The sequence below is a fragment of the Hevea brasiliensis genome, unplaced genomic scaffold (genome assembly GCF_030052815.1).
Source record: "Hevea brasiliensis isolate MT/VB/25A 57/8 unplaced genomic scaffold, ASM3005281v1 Scaf277, whole genome shotgun sequence".
NCBI lineage: Eukaryota > Viridiplantae > Streptophyta > Magnoliopsida > Malpighiales > Euphorbiaceae > Hevea > Hevea brasiliensis.
Genome location: NW_026614781.1, coordinates 78,276 through 92,228, shown reverse-complemented (window position 1 = coordinate 92,228; position 13,953 = coordinate 78,276). Strand labels below are relative to the sequence as shown.

The window sequence follows — 13,953 nt, the reverse complement described above, 5'->3', positions numbered from 1 at the left end:
ACATCGATGCCCCACATTGCGAAAGGCCATGGTGAGACGAGGTTGAACAACTTGTGAGGTGGCACATTTATCGGATCTGCATAGATCTGACACTTATGGCATTTCCGGAAGTACTCGATGCAATCCTTTTCCATTGTGGTCCAAAAATACCCACGTCGCATGATTTGCTTAGCCATCATATGCCCATTGGCATGGGTTGCGCAATTCCCCTCATGACTCTCAAAGAGGATTCTCTTTGCTTCTTTTGCATCTACACATCTCAATAATTCACCGTTGGAGTTCCTCTTGTATAGGGTTTCTCCACTGGGGAAGTACCCCAATGCTAATCTCCGAATCATCTTCTTTTCATTTTTGCTTGCCCCCAAAGGGAATTCTCTGGTTCTACAGTAGACCAGGATGTCATGATACCAGGGCTTTCCATCGGGCTCTTCTTCAATCATGATTCAATTCCTTTTAAGGAGAGTTCGGAAATATGGTCATCTGGTAAAGAAAAATAAAGAGAAATCGGAAATGTCATTGGCTGGCCCAGGGAGACCTAGTGCTGGGGATCGGCTTCAAAGTCTTGTTGATTTTGGGGATCGGCCAAAATATGGTGTCGACAAGGTACAATTAGCATTCTTTCATATCTTTCCTCTTTCTCGACAACTCCTCTATTTTCTTTTCTACCAAACAAAATAGAGTAGCTACTTACTTTTCAAAATGACTTTCACTTCACCTTTAGCCTTCTCCTTTAAAACGACCTACGATGTTTTCCTTGGTTTTAGAGGACCTGAAACTCGTCCCAATTTTACTAGTCATCTTTATACTGCTCTGTGCCGAAAAAATATTACAACATTCATAGATGATGTTCTTGAGAGAGGAGAAGAGATCTCGCTAATGCTTGTGAAAGCGATTGAAGAATCTAAGATTTCTATAGTAATTTTCTCAGAAAATTATGCGTCCTCCGGTGGTGCCTAAATGAATTGGTGAAAATTATTGACTGCAAGAAATCAATGGGACGAAAGGTTTTACCCATTTTCTACCATGTAGATCCTTCTCATATTAGAAATCAAACTGGGAAATTTGGAGAAGCATTTGGGAAAGGTAAAGAAAAATTTAAGCAGAGCTTAGACGTTGTGGAAGAGTGGAGCACTGCTTTGACGGAAGCAGCCAATCTATCTGGGTGGGATTCCAGCAACTATAGGTTATTGTTTGAAAATTGGACCAAACTGACTGGTTGGTCTGTTTAAATTGTGAACTAGATCAGGCAGCAGGTTTGGTCTAATTTAATTTATTTATTTTCAATTATTACTGGAAAAATAAAAATTTCCAAAATTAAATTATTTTTACTTAATCGAATATCCTTCCATTTAGGCTCATTGATGCACTTATATTGTATGGGATTTTGCACAATAAGCATTAATCAATAATGCAAAATTGAAAAAAAAAAAAAAGGAAAGGATAATTTGGGAATTAAAAAAAAAATACTCAATTGCGAACGTACTCCTAGTTAGGTCATGCATGGAAGGGTTCTTGATTTGACTGCCTTTATATTTTATGGTGGCAAAGTGAGTGAAAACAAAGGAGCTAAGTATGCAGCCAAACATGACACAACACGTTCATTCTCGTAATTTTTATATTTATTTTTAAATATATAAAAATTATTAGAGTGAAATTGTTTTTAATTATAGATATATGTTTTTTTATTTGCTGATAGTAAAATAAATAAAAATTATACTCAAATAATAGTTTGATTTGCTATATTTTTTTATATACTATACTTAAAAAATAAATATAGAAAATAAAATAGGATGGTTGAACCTTTCAAATCAGTGAAATAGCTTTATTATACAACTGATTTCAATTGAATTTCAAATTTTGAGAATTTATGATCTTGAAGATGACTTTAATATTATTAAGTTAAAATTTAATGCATGGTTTGATGAAATAATTAGTAATTAGATTCAATGATAAATATGATTTTAAAACCATTTCTACATGTATTTAAAAAAAAAAAAACCATTTCTACATGTAAATCCCCATAACAAGTGTGCCTTTTGGTTAATTCTTATATAAAAAGTGTACTTTAGATAGATATATTTGCTGAAATTAAGTATAAATCTATATTTATGTTGCAATTGATAATATATAAACTTTCTTTCTTCTTTTTTATTTATAATAGAAACTTATCCAATTAGTTTTCGAGCAATCAAATTAAGTCCAAATTCAAAATGCCTTTAAAATGATCAAGTTTCTTTTTATCTCCGACTCATTATTACTTTACTTTGTTTATCATGTTTTGCTAGGACTGAATCGAAATTAATTGATAAAGTTGTCAACCAAATCGAGAAGACACTGTATCCTGTCTCCTATAGTGCTTGTAATGATTTTGTTGGGATTGATGCTCACATCAACGAAATTCTATCATTACTATGTATTGAGATGGCAGATGTACGTTTTATTGGAATTTGGGGAATGGGCGGCATAGGAAAGACAACCATTGCTGAAGCTCTTTTTAGTCAAATTTCTAATCAATTTGATGCTTGCTACTTTCTAAGCAACGTTAGAGAAGATGCAGAAAAGCATACATTACTGCACTTACGAAAAACTCTTATTTCCCAACTTGTAGAGGATGAAGATTTGAGCATACAAATGCTTGATGTACTTCCCACTATCGCTCTGTGTAAACTTAGAAGAAAGAAGGTTTTCATTGTTCTCGATGATGTTAATGATTCAGAGCAATTAGAGGCTTTAGCCGGAGATCATGGTTTGTTTGGTTTAGGAAGTAGAGTCATAGTAACAAGCAGAGACAAAGAAGTACTTGTTGGAGTTGATCACATATATAAGGTTGAGGAATTAACATATCGTCATTCTCTTCAGTTATTGAGTGTGAAAGCCTTTAAACAAGAGCATCCTCCCGAGGGGTTTATGGAGTTGGCACAAAGGGTGGTAAACTATGCTAAAGGTGTTCCATTAGCCCTTAAAGTTTTGGGTTCACATCTATGCAAAAGATCTCCAAAGCAATGGGACAGTGTATTGAAAAAGCTAAAAAAGAATCCACAATCCAGGATTCATAATATATTAAAAATGAGTTATGATTCGCTAGAACCAACAGAAAAGGCCATATTTCTTGATATTGCTTGCTTTTTCAAAGGCCATGACAAAGATTGGGTAGAAGAAATACTAGACGGATGAGATCTTGCTCCAAGTTTGGGAATAATTCGTTTAGTGGAAAAGTGCCTCGTAGTTTTGGTGGAAAATAAGTTAGAGATGCATGATTTAATACAAGAAATGGGTCAACACATTGCTCGGCATAAAGGTAGTAGATTGTGGAAATTTCCAGAAATTTGTGATATGTTGACAACTAAGAAGGTAAGACATGAAAAGTATTCTTCTTCTTTTTTTTTCCATATTATAATTTATAAATAATATAAACAAGATGATAGTTTTTGTTTTTTTGTTTTTTTTTTCTCTTTATTAAATCATTTTTTAAATATTACTACAACTTCGAGTGTACTTCTGATTTTGGAGATGAAGTAATTGAAGGCCAGCATGCATGTAAATGCGATGTGGTCTTATGGTATCATTTTTTTATAGATTTAGATATATATTCTTCTGATCATATAAATTCATCACAGTTTCTTATTCTTTCAGTTAGGTGAACAAAGCAGTGGAAGGCATATTCTTGGATACGTCTAAAATTGGAAAGACACGGTTGAATCCTGAAACCTTCTCACAGATGCCTAACTTAAGATTACTCAAATGTTTTAGGGCTCAATATTGTTCAAATAAAAAAGACTCTGGCTTCATACCTGAATCTGCTAAAAAGAATTGTCTTCAGCATCTTCCCAACAAGTTGGGTTTACTACATTGGGAGGAATATCCTTACAGGTCTATGCCTTCATATTTTTTCATGGAGAATCTTGTTTTACTCAATTTGGAAGACAGGAAGGTTGAACGACTTTGGAATGGAGATAAGGTATGCTTTTGTTGTGCCAATTTGCATGCCTCAACTTTAAAATCTTATTTAATGGAAAATAATTTTTTTTATACGTTTTCCCTTTTGTTTGCAGATTTATTTGGTTAAAGTTTTTTTCACTAAGTTTTATATAAACTTTATGTTTATTGAGCAAAAATCCAATTTGAAAATAGTGAAATTCTTATCTAAATTCAGTCTACCATAAATTTAATATACAAGTATTATGTGATACTCATATATTTAATAGGTATGCAAGAAAAATCCTTAAAAATATTACATTTTGTGGTCTAAGTTGGAATGACTATTTTACATAATTGTTTGAAATTAGTTGTTGAAATTCTAATTAAAATTGTCAATATTTAGTCAATAAAATTATTGGAAATTGTTTGAGAATTAATGAAAAGTATTAGCAATTCTAACATAGTTAAGTTGTTATTGCTAAAATTATGTTTGAGGTTTTTCTTTTCGAAGTATGTATATATGTACTTCTCTATCTTCTCATGTGCAGTGTCCTCAAAAGTTAAAATATCTCTACCTTTGTGGATCCAAGAAACTAGCCAGACTCCCAAATCTCCGTTCGGCTGCAAACTTAGAGCAGATATGTCTTATGGGGTGTGAGAGATTGCGTGAGATTCCCTCTTCAATTCGCTTTCTCCACAAACTTGATTATCTTAACCTTTATGCTGCTAAAAGCTAAGGAGTCTTCCAAGTCTCTTTCAGTTGAAAAATCTGTGGTATCTTTCTCTGTCCTTCTGCATAAATTTGAAGCAAATTTCAGACATTCCGAGTGTTATTAAACAGTTAGATCTAATAGAATGTGGAATGGAAGAATGGTCCACAGCTATTCAATCTCTAGACAATCTTGAATACCTTCCTATTTCGATGTGCAAAAACCGTAGAAGCCTTCCAAGCACTTTACATTTCAATTTGGTTGAGGAACTTGATCTCTCTGGATGCTCAAATCTAAACAAGTTCCCTAATGTTACTGGACATCTGAAAAAATTGGTGTTAGGAGAGACTCCAATTGAAGAATTACCCTCAACTATCGGGTGTCTCCCTTCACTTGTTGATTTGCAATTGGGGAAATGCTATAAGCTAGAGAGTCTCCCAGACAGCATTTGCGAGTTGAAATGCCTTGAAAGGCTTCTTCTATGGGGCTGCTCAAAACTTGACAGATTGCCTCCTTTATATGGTTTGTGCTCTTTAACAGATTTATATCTAGATGGCACTGCAGTTTCAGAAATCCCCAGTGACATTGTTTCTTTATCATCTCTAAGATTATTGAGTTTAAACAGCTGCAAAAGACTCCAAAATTTACCAGAGCTTCCAGAGCAAACAAGAATGCTCCAAGCGTTTGGTTGTACATCGCTACAAACTGCAAAATCACCTTTGTCCTTCGTACACGTACAAACTCCCAATGAATGGCGGTGGGGAAACAAATATCTAGTCAATTATTGCAATTGCTTAAATTTGGACCATGAAACACTTGGCAGCATTATGGCAAATGCGCGACTGAGAATTGAAGAAATGGCCATTGCTAGTAATATGTCTGTAAGTATATTTCTTTCCCCTCTTTCTTATAAAACCCAAGTTTTCTCTTCTAAATAATTTCTTTTCTTTGTTATTCCCCCTTCACGCTGGTACTTCCAGAACTTAGTGATGGTTTTCTTGTTGGTTTTCCTCGAAGTGAAGTTCCAGAATGGTTCAGCTATGAAAACCTAGGATCTTCAATGGCTTTTGTGCTCCCTCCCTGCTGCATTAATGCTATGTACCTAGGTTTTGCTTTTTGTGTTGTTCTAGAATTTGAGGTTCCTCTTGCCATGAACAAGGATGATAAATTGTTGCTTACATGTGGATGCCGTCTGAAAAATGCTGATGGTAATGAAATGCTCTTAACGTTTGTTGCTCCTGAGATTAGGCATGATAGTATGCATTTAGATACTGTCATTCAATCAGACCATGTGTTCCTTTGGCACAATCATTACTACATTGAAAGTTGTCTCATACAAAATTATTCTGACGTCAACGAGCTTTCGATTGAGTTTGAGTTCAAAGCAGAACACTATGGGTATACTGTTGGTGATGCAATGCAATTTAATGTAGTAAAGTTAAAGGTGAAAAGTTGTGGAGTCCACTTGACGTATACTTCCAAAGATGAGGAGTACCAATGCAGCCCCAGCATAATCCAAACCAAGCACTCTTTGCACTATGCAGCAACTGATTCTGATTTTATGGAAGAAGTGATAGGAACCGCCGATACCAGCAAGAAAAGAAGCTCCAATCAAGCCAATATCATTGCAGATGGCAGATCTGATAAAAGAATGAAAGAATTTTGACTAGGTTACTCTTTAAATGCTCATGATGAGACTGATCAGTAGTCGCTACAATGGTTTTCTCTTTAATGATAATCCATATTTTATAGATCTACTATTGTACTTTTAATTACCAACATTTTTTCGGTTGAAATCAAATTCAATTATAATTGTACAATTGTAAATTATAATTAGAGGAAGTTAATTTATGATTGTGATTACTTAAGGTATTACTCAAAATTAAAATTTAGCTATTCAATTTATAATAATAATAATAATAATAATAATAATAATAATGGTAATATTTTAATTTTTAGTTAATATGGGGTAGAAATTAGAAAGGGAATGATCGTCGGTATTAAATAATAAAAGACTAAATACGCCACCTGTTAGAGTTTTGATATTTTGATTTTTAGTTAATATGGTTCACAGGTCATCTTATGAACTCGCACAGATTTTGATATTAAGGAACAGTTCCAACTGCCTAATCTGCTTTAATATTTCTCAAGTCTTATACACTGATCATCCCTCTTTCCCCATTAGTTTATTTTGAGAAAATTTTTGCTCAAATCTGGCTCATCATGGTTCAAGAAACAAATACGTAGAATCTATATATTTAATTTGTAAATCTCATTATATATCTTATATTTTAAATCCATAACAAGTGAAATTCCAGAGTGCTTCAGCTATCAAAGCCCAGGATCTTTCATTGGATGTTCTGTTCCCTCAATGTTGCTTTAATTCTTTGTTCTTGGGTTTTTCTTTTTGTGTTGTTCTAGATTTTGAGGTTCCTGTTGTTCCCAAGGATGGTGATTGTTTCTACTTTACATGTGAATGCCATTTCAAAATTCCTACGATAGAAACATATGCTGATGAAAGGTCTGGCAGGTTTTTGTCTTCCCTCAACCTTTTTGAGGTGGCCTTTGAATCAGACCACCTGTTTCTTTTTTACCACAAGCCACATTATTTTTGTAATCTAAATCAGTGGCTCATAGGAAGTTGTTGCAATGTCATGGAAACCTCATTTGTGTTCAAATCAGAATTCAAATATTCTCAGTTAAAGGTGAAAATGTGTGGGATCCAACTATTGTATTCCAAATATGAGCTGCACAAATGCAACATAAAACAAAGAAAGTTCTCATTACAATATGGAGCAACCAAGCCAGAGTTCCTGCAAGTGATGGAAAGCGACACCAACAAGAAGAGAAGCAGGGAAAACTCCTTCCCCTTGGATTGCATTACTGTCATCGCAGATGGCAAATCTGATTATGAGGAAGAAGAACAACTACAACCTAAAAGAATAAAGTGAGCACTTGCACCAAAGTGATTGTATGTCAACCCCCAAATTCCCCTTGTTTTTGTCACTAATAAATATTACAATCATTGAATTCTTACCATGTCTTCTGTTATTTGTTCTTGGGTGGTGCTTTCATAGCATTAGCCACACGTTGCCTCGAGTATAGATAAGATATGAAATTAGCTTTATAAATTGTAAGGCTATGTTTGAATGTGAGACATGTTGACATATTTTTCTGAAGTACATAATTCAACATCTTCTGATTTGAACACATGATTTTAGATAGCAAAGTATTCAATTTGCATATTCATTGCATATATTCAAGTGAACGAGCTGCCCATTGAATATCAAACCACAGAAAATTTTGGCATTATATATACACGTAGTGAAATTTTCATGTAAAATGTGATTTGCTTTCTTGGTGGGTATATCAAAAACTTCTGCAATACCTTGAAATTTTGGCTGCATTCTATCTTTGATGATTCAATGATTTGTGCATGGATACAATAGTTTGAATGAATTTCGAACAAAAATTATTATGAAATTTTAATTTGTATATTCATATCCAGGGATGTGTGTGTATAGGAGCTCTGCTTTCCAGTGTATCCGACACCTGTTACGAAATTAGTATCTTCATATCATAGCAAAGTGATAAAAAGAAACAACTTTAATATACCTCTTATCTTCTAATTTATTGACGTTATTCACATAGAAAAGCTTTTCAATACTCTCTAGGTCCTCTAGCTTTGATAAACCCTGTAATTTATACGAATGCTCTGCATGATATAGTATTACCATTAGCCATGTTTTATATTTATCAATATAATATTCACATTCATACTCAATTTCTTGCGTGGATCATGAAATATAGGTATGTATATTTTCTATGAATTATTATTATTATTATTATTATTATTATTATTATTATTATTATCATCATCATCATCATCGTCCTGACTGCAACTCACTTCAGACAATTACTGCATTTGAGATGGTTTCAAAGAATTTGTATGAAAATTAATAACAAAGAGCAGTAGTAGTTAAAAGTGTTTGTGCATACGCTGATCTTGAAAGTTGAAAACGAAAATTGATTCTTGCATTAACATCACTTCTCTTTACAATTCATTAGTCAATTAGTGTTAGCCTGTTAAGATTGGTTAATCTTCTAATTGAACAGTGCAGGAGCTCTGAATAACAAGGTTCCCTTGTAACTGAAAAGTGAAACAGAGCATTATTGTGATTTTATCAATAATTTCTCAAATAAAGTGATGTGTCCCTACCGCAAGTGCACGGGTCGTACAAGTAATATAAATAAGATATCGTTCCCACGAGGAGTTGTGTTAATGATTGAATTTTTGATATAAAATTCTGACTAATTTGAACTATTTTTGAAATCAAAGTAATGAATTGATAGATATTGAAGTGTGAATTCTATGTGTGTAAAATTAATGACCTATTCAACAATGTAATGATTAAACTAAATTTGCATCAAATTAAAACAAGCAAATTGAAATATGGCAAGATTTAAAATGGTAAGCAATTAAATTCAATTAGAAATTAACAATTATAAAAAGGCGATTCCGGAGTTTGGGAGTTCATATTCAAGCTATTTTAGGATTTTAAATTGGTTATCCAATCTTGTGGAACTTACGAGTTTTAAGGAGATTAATTCTTAAATCCTTTGAATACCCTTTCGAGTGGGACAAAGAGTGTCTTAATCAATCTAATCCTACTTTCGTGGAGTTAGTGTTAATTAAGACCCATTAAGTTCCTTAATTAATCTGTAAATCCTCTTAATCCTTAGTTTATTTCTAGATCTAAGTTAATTAAGTCCAATTTCTTGATTATCTATCACAAGGCTTTCTCCTTTCGGTGCCTCAACCATGGATTAAGAACATCACTTAATGGGATCCTACACTAAGCATGTCATTGAGCACACAAGAAATGAATAAAACTCATTAAGACCACAAAATATGGATTACCCAATCAAAATCCACAAAATATCTCAAATATTAAATCCCTTACTCCAGAATCAAAGAAAACTACTCACTATCCATAATATTTACAAGATATTCTGAGTTAATATGGAAATAAAGCTTTAATCTAAGTTAAGAACTAAGAAACCCAATACTAGAAAGGTAGGAAAAATGCAATAAAGGAAAGAAAACTCCAAATCTGGTTGGAAATGGTGTGGGAGACGTTTTTGACTCTTCAGCTGCTGCCCTCTTCCTTTTCCTTTTCTTCCTCTCCTTTTCTTCAAATGGGATAAGGGTCTATTTATAACTTTTTTTTTTTTTCTGACAAGGAGCCCTAAAATGGTGTGTTTGAGGTGTGATTTTCTGAGGGAATCTTCTGCCAGCTCATTATGAAGTCTTTGTGGGACTGCATAAGTTATGCAGTCCCTTATGCAGTTTTCGGCTGGTTTCTGGCTCTCTGTGCGAAACTGCATGAGCAAGGTGCAAGACTGCATAAGTTATGCACAATTCTGTGAGGTTGCATAAGGGAGGCACGAATCTGCATAAGTTATGCGGCAACTTATGCAGATTTCCACAGGTGCTTGGGACTATTTCTTCTCCTTATGCAGAACTGCATAACTTATGCGGCAAGTTATGTGCAATTTGGCCAATGCATACTTCAACTTTGAAACTTGTTTTTGACATCTTTGGCTGTAGAAATCACTCCTCAAAAGTAAAATTTCTTTTTAGTCCTTCAAAAGCACCATTTTTCCTACAAAACAAAGTAAAAATTACAAATTAATCCAAAATTGGCAATTATGAAAAACTAACTAAATAACTAATGAAATTAGGTAAAAGTGACTAATAATCAAATAAAATAGCTATGAAATTTAACCTAAATGACTATGCAAAATGTATGTATCAAATACCCCTAAACTCAAGCTTTTGCTTGTCCTCAAGCAAACTTTAAAATGTAATGCAATTTTTTAGGGGTGCCTTATCCAAAGAGCTATGAAAATCACCTATTAAAGTAACTTAACACACCTTTAGCCATACCAACAATCCATATACCCATCCTTTAAAATGCAAGGAATCTAATGCTTATCCAAGCTTTCACCGCTTAGCCATCAAGTCAATTATCATTCAAAGTTTCCAAACCAACCAATCAAAAGAGAGAGTCATGCTCAAAAGGAATTCTAGGATAGTCAATAGTCAAAGTGTCTCTATATAGAATGATGGAATTAAATTAATGAATGGATAATTTTTCAATCCCATAGGCAAATTCCCTACTCCTATCTCCACTAATGTAGCTATTACATTCATTTCATATAGGCATTTTAGGGTAGTTTTGCATCTATTTTGCCCTTATACTTTAGTATATTTTATGTTTTTAGCTTTATTTTAGCTTATTTGTTAACTTTAGATACTTTATATTTGATTTTTGTAATTTTGTTGTTTTTGATAGGATTTTGTGGCAAATCGAAGATCAATGAGTGCATTAGGAAGTGATTTGAAGAAATTTGGAGTTCTTTAAGCATGGAGGAAAGTTGAAGAAATCAAGCCTTGAAAGAGCAAACCAGCCGAAATTTGCTTGAGACTTTGCTTAAGATCCTGCTTAGGGTAAAGCGGCAGTGCTTAAGGTGCAGCACAAGTCAAGCATGAGCAGAAAAGTCCATTTTACTCTAAGTCTGCTGAGATTTGCTGAAGGTCTGCTTAACCTTAAGCAGACAGTGGACCAGAAGCTGAAATCTGCTAAAAAGCTGCTTAGGGTTAAGTCGAACCCTAAGCAGACTGCCCAGAACGTGAAAAATACTGCTGACTTGGATAATTTTACACCTCATTTCCTATCCACTCCTTGGCTCTTATTTACTTTTAGGGCAGCTTTTTGAGAGGATATAAATGCATCATTTCCTAATTTTTGCCACAAGAGGAAAGAGAAAAAAAAGACAAAAAGGAAAGAAAATTTAATAGAGAGAAAGAGGAGACGCCATTTTCTTTTGGAGGAGGAGCTGCTGCACCAGTTTTGGAGCTCCAGAAACCAGAAATTTTGGTTCTTCCACCTGGGTTTTTCCATTTCAGTCCTCTTATCATGTTTTTCTTTACTTTTCCATCAATATTTCTTGTAAATACCAGCATGAGTGAGTAATCTCTTTAGATTTCAGAGTTGGGAAACATGTTTTAGATTAATTTGAGGATTTGGACTGGGTATTTCCTTATTTTACATAAATATGAGTTTTGATTCCTTCCTTGTGTGCTTGATTTACTTGCCTAATGTTGGTACCCATTGGGTATTGTGTTAATCTTTGATTGAAGGACTGAAAGGTGAAAGTCATTGATAGATAATCAAGGATTGGAACTTAAAATCACCTAGATTTAGAAATGAACTAGGATTTTAAGAGGAATTAATTATTGGTTACAAAACTTAATGGGTTTTAATGTAATCAAATAGCATACGAAAGTAGGTTTGGTTATTTTAGAACACACTTTGGTTTGCTTGAAAAAGATATCAAAGGAATTTAGAATCAATTTCCTTCAACTCTATTTTTCCCTAAAATTTGGAATGCCCAAGACAAATCCGAATTAATTTATGCATAAACCCCCAACTCTGGAATCACTTTTAGCATAATTAGACTTTGATTTGAATTACCCATTGTTAATTTAGTTTAATTGCAAAATTAGATCTAGAATTTATTTGTTTGCCCTTTTACCCATTTCAATTAGATTAATCAATTTACCTTGCTTATTTACATTTACCATTTATTCATTAATCATTAGCCCAAATAATCGCTTCATTCATAGTTTGGTACTTAAACAGCAAATCCTCGTGGGAACGATACTTGATTCATCACTTTATTACTTGAGATGACCCGTATACTTACGGATAAGTCACATCAAGTTTTTGGCACCGTTGCCGGGGATTTGATTTTTGTTTGATATTGAACAATTGTTTGTTTGGTTAATTTGGGCATTTTATTTTATTTTCTTTTTACCATTTTACTTTGAGAATTTGTTTATTTTGCTTTTCAGGTGCTTTATTTTATGAGAAGGACAAAAAGTGAAGAAATCAATTTATTCTTTGACCCAGAAATAGAAAAGACAGCAAGAGCTTTAAGAGCAGAATCTAAGAGGAGAAAAGCTGAAATTAAAGCTCAACAACAACAAGAAAGAGCACAAGAGCAAGAGCAATTACAAGAAGAAATGGCCAATAACAACAATAACAATCGCTCTGTGAAGGATCATGCCTATCCTAACATTGGAGATTTCATGCCAAGTATAACAAGACCAAGGGTAGAAGCTAATAATTTTGAATCAAGCACACTGCACTCGGATGGTACATGATCACAATTTGGAGGAAATCTGAGTGAAAGTCCACGTGTGCATCTAGCACACTTTCTTGAGATCAGTGATATGTTGAAGATAAATGGAGTTTCTGATGATGCAATTCGACTCAGATTATTTCCTTTTTCTCTGAAGGACCGAGCTAGAGAGTGGTTACATTCTTTGCCACCGGGTTCTATCACAACATGGGATGAACTTTCTCAAGCATTTCTGGCTCAATATTTTCCACCAAGCAAGACAGCTAAGCTAAGAAATGAGCTGACTTCTTTCAAACCTAGAGATGATGAGAGCTTGTATGAAGCATGGGAGAGGTACAAGGATTTGCAAAGGAGATGTTCACATCATGGGATTCCTAAGTGGATGCTTGTTCAACACTTTTACAATAGAGTTTCACCATCTATTAGAAGTACAATTGATGCATCTTCTGGAGGTGATCTTATGGAAAAATCTGAAGATGAAGCTTTTTCTGCTCTTGATAAAATTGCTTATAACAACTACCAATGGAGTTGTGAGAGGAATGAGATCAAGAAACCAGCTGGTATGTTTGAGCTTGATGCCATGAATATGATTAATGCTAAGTTTGATGCTTTGACAAGGAAGATGGACAAGCTAAGCATGAAAGTAGATTCTTCATTGGAGGTTCTAGTAATTGATGAAGTTGGGGTGCAAATGTCAATTGTGCACGTGATTTTCTGCACTTAATCAAGATTTTTCAAGTGAGCAAGTGGATTATGTGGGGAACTACAATCAAAGACCAGGTGGTAACCCATTTTCTGCAACTTATGATCCAGCATGGAGAAACCACCCAAATTTCTCTTGGGGAGGTAGACAAGGGCAAAATCAGAATTTTCAACAACCTTCTGGGTATCAACAATATCAGAATTTTCAGCAGAATAGAGGTCCTCCTCCTGGGATTTCTAAACCTCAAAATGCACCTGCTCCACCTCTACCACAACAAGCACAACCAGACAAGACAGCTAGATTGGAAGCTATGATTGAAACTCTACTTGTGAGCCACCAAAGTCAACAAGAAATGATTTCTCAATTAGCATCTAAAGTGGATCAAATGGCAACACACAACAAGATGCTAGA

General features: G+C 34.1%; 1 non-coding gene and 1 pseudogene across 1 annotated transcript; one reads left to right on the top strand and one right to left on the bottom strand.

Moving 5' to 3' along the window:
- The first annotated feature begins 699 nt into the window (after positions 1 to 699).
- LOC131176925 (disease resistance protein RPV1-like) lies at positions 700 to 6,455 on the top strand (annotated as a pseudogene).
- A 6,649-nt stretch (positions 6,456 to 13,104) lies between these two features.
- Positions 13,105 to 13,211, bottom strand: LOC131176926 (small nucleolar RNA R71). Its single transcript, XR_009146731.1, has one exon. It is a non-coding gene; the product is annotated as a small nucleolar RNA R71 (small nucleolar RNA).
- Between the last annotated feature and the right edge of the window lie 742 nt (positions 13,212 to 13,953).